At 41.0% G+C, this 3,622-nt stretch overlaps 1 pseudogene; it reads right to left on the bottom strand.

Moving 5' to 3' along the window:
- Positions 1 to 1,315: 1,315 nt before the first annotated feature.
- On the bottom strand, positions 1,316 to 2,315 carry LOC138923256 (mitochondrial import inner membrane translocase subunit Tim17-A pseudogene; annotated as a pseudogene).
- Positions 2,316 to 3,622: the final 1,307 nt, after the last annotated feature.

The following is a 3,622-nucleotide window of genomic DNA, read 5'->3' as shown; positions in this document are numbered from 1 at the left end:
CAGAATCCATCTTTAAGCATCTGAATGGGAAGAATATTTTTCTTACTTCCAAGCTAATCTTTTAAAACTCTGATTTTGGGTTTACTTTTAAATCTATTAAATACATATGTTGTTTGAGATTTTCTGGCTCTAGGGATAGTGTTAAGTTATTCTGACATATCTTTGGCCTTAAAATAGGTTGCTATTTGTAACACTGGAAACAATGGACTAAATTATTTACCCATTGAAACAAAATATTTTTTGAGCCAGGTACCATTCTAGGTGCTAGAGCAGTGAACAATACAGAAGTTTCTGTCTGTACAGTTTATATTCTAGCAGTTGAAGATAGCTAGTAAATAAGGAAGCAAATAAATAATTTCAGGTAGTGGTAGTTGACATGAAGAAAAAAATACCAGAGTGATAAGACAGAGAAAAATTAAGTGGAATCAGGCATTTGACTAGCTAGTCAGGGAAAGGAGAGCCAGCTTCATGAGGATGTGACACGTATGACTGCACAGAACCCCACACTTAGAAGAGCTGACACATGGTTTAATGCTCTGCTGTCACTTCCTGAAACTTTTAATAAGAGGCCTTGCACGTTCCTTTTACAATGAGCCCTATGTAGCCAGGTCTTGCAGAGAAGTACCATTGTGTTTTTTTTAAAAACATTTTATTCAAGCACCCAGTAAACATCAAACCTCCAGTGCTCCCCCACCCTCTGTGAATTCTTCTCATGTAGGCATGGGTCTACCGGAAGGAACTTGTGTCTGCTGACGGCTCCGATGGTGAAGAACAAAGACACAGTGGCCTCAAAGGTACAGAGAGTTTTGTATCTGACATCCTTAAAACCAAGACACAGGGTATTTTACTTCCAAAGTGAAGAGTGCGTGTTCCGCCCTAGCTGTCAATCCAGAAAGTATGCACTACGGAAGGATCCATGAGGATTCGGCACAGTTCTTCTCATACACGATCTCCCTTGAGTGAGGGGGGAGTCTAACTACAAAACGTGCCATTTTCAAAGCACTCATTTAAAGCATTATTATTATTATTTCAAAGCATTATTTAAAGTGTGTAAGGATGAAAAGTAGAACTCTGCCACTTATCTTAAAAGAAAGCGCAAGTTCCAGGAGTTTTTGTTGTCTGACTAACAGAACATACAAATTCAGGCAGTGAGGTCCTCAAGGAATGACATGCATCTTTCCCTGTTGTCTGCCCTGTGGTCCTGTATCTCCTAAGCACTTATTATATTTCCTTTAAAGATATAAGACACTTACTTTGCTTACAAATGCAATCCAAGTGTGAATAAATAAATGTATTATCTCTTAACACCCCCCTTCCATGATCCTTTAAATAGAAAAATGTGCTAAATGTCCCTTCATATCCTGTTGGGCAACAGCTGTCCCACCTATGGTTTTAAAAACAGACTGTAACTCGATCTTCTGAAATCCTTTCTTGAACTGCATTCTGTTGAAGAAGTCCTGGGAAAGAAGTCCTATTGATATTGTTGGTAGTCTCCAAAAGGAGAGGACGGTAATTGGGCTGAAGGCAACTGGGAGGGGTTTTCAGCAAACTGAGGACCACTGGGAAATTGTGCAGAGGCAAATCTTGTCAACAAGATACCAGCTCCTTCAGTTAAAGCTAGGAGAATGCCACCCATCGTGGCTGACCCGACCATGGCCACTGGTCCATTTCTCCTGGCCAGGATGGCTCCTGTTAAGGCACCACTTGTGATGGAGTTCCAGGGGGTCTTCCTTCCCTCTGACCTGAACCATACTGGAGTCAATCATGGAAAGCTCCCCAAACTGCAAAGCTCCCTCCCAGCTGCGGAGCCCTGGTTTTAGCAGCTGTCAAACTCGTGTGCAGTCTGTGGTTTACTCCCACTGGAGAATTGCGAAAGCCTTTGATTGCTTGAAAGATACCACCAGAGTACCTATCGTAAAGCCCCCCCCCCACCACAGTCATCCACAATTTGCCAGGGGCATGGCTCCCATGCATACTCCTCCATCTTGGCTCCGGCAGCTGAGAAGTAAGGTCTGAATGACAAAAAGGGGCTAGATCTATGCGACAACAGTGGAAGGACATTCTTTGAGAGGGAACAGCGATATTCTGTTGCTGCAAAACAGCAGGGTTTCTCAATCTTGACATATTTGAGAAACAGAAAGAAGACTAAGTCGATTGATGCATGGAAGTAAGAGAAATGCAGTGGTAGCAGATGAGGCCAGAGAAGTACTTAAGGGCCAGTTCATATAGTCTTGTAGGAGACTGGATTTTTATGTACGCACAAGGATAGTGTACCTGATGATAAGGTGTATGAAAAGAAAAATCCACCCACTGGCAGAGAGAAACGAGAAAACGTGTCTGTTTTGGTGTAAACTGAGGTTGAAACACTATATATTATGTGCTTGTGTGTGTGTATGTCTTGTGAATATATATACACACATATCTATATACTATATATATTTAACTATCTTGAGCATTTATGTCCATAGGCCAAATATCATATACGATTGAGGTTTCTTAGCGTACGATGAATAATCTAGGAATGTCCAATTAGAGGCGTTAACACAAAAATATGTCCTAGGACAGTTAACCTAGTAGAAGGGCAACTCACCCAGTGTGGAGTTAACCAAGATCATTACATATGAAAAGAGGCCTCACTGTCCTTATCTTCCATGGGCCCCCTGGGATACTAGGAAGACAGAAATTTCTAAATTTATTTGTAATAACGTTTGGAAAAGAGGAGGAATGTACAGCCACCCCACGGGCCCCCACCTAAAGTACAGGGCACAGGGCAACCACTCTAGGTGCCCTTTTACGGGACCAGCCTGCAGGCTGGTGACAGTCCTGCAGTATCTAACAGAAGCAAATGCAAAAACACCTCTGGAACGACAAGCTCTTAACTCAGGCTATACAGGGCTGCCACAGATAAAACTGTGCTGAAAATGAACTTACGTTACAATTACACAGAACACATAAGGAAACAGTCTACTGTGATCAATTGCCAGTAGATGATAACAGCAGACAACAACAAATAGAATCAGAGTTGCAAAAACTTTAGACTGTCAAACTATCACCTAAAAGCAAAAAATTAAGCATGATTCAATGATTTAAATGAGATATCTAAAATACGCAAAAATAAAACACTGTAAAAATATTCAGATTTGAAAAAGAATCAAATATAACATCAAAAAAATATACATAGTCATAGAAAAAAACCCTTCATAGATGTGCTAATCAGCAGATTAGACCTCGTGAAGAAACTTAGAGAACTGGAGGAAGGATCTGAGAAAATTCCCCAGAACATGACACTAAGAAAGATGACCTAAGACACAGAGAGGGCAGAGGTCAACAGGCACGTCACTGGAATGCCAGAAAGACAGAAGCCGGAGAGCTTGAGGAGGGACAATATTAGAAGACACAGTGTCTGGGAGTTTTTCATAACTGATGAAAAACAACACTCTCCATATTTAGAAAGAACATTTATTCCTTAGCAGGATAAATAAAATTAAATTTGCATCAAGGGATGTCACTGTGAAACTACAGAATCCTAAAGAAAAGGACCAGAGCTTAAAGCATCCAAAGATGGCAAAGACCACTTCAAAAGGAAAGAACCCCCCTGGTGGCAGACCATTCAGAAGACCCT

This window comes from Equus caballus, chromosome 2 (genome assembly GCF_041296265.1).
Source record: "Equus caballus isolate H_3958 breed thoroughbred chromosome 2, TB-T2T, whole genome shotgun sequence".
Classification (NCBI taxonomy): Eukaryota; Metazoa; Chordata; class Mammalia; order Perissodactyla; family Equidae; genus Equus; species Equus caballus.
Note: the sequence above shows the minus strand (reverse complement) of the source record. Positions and strands in the feature narration are given on the sequence as shown.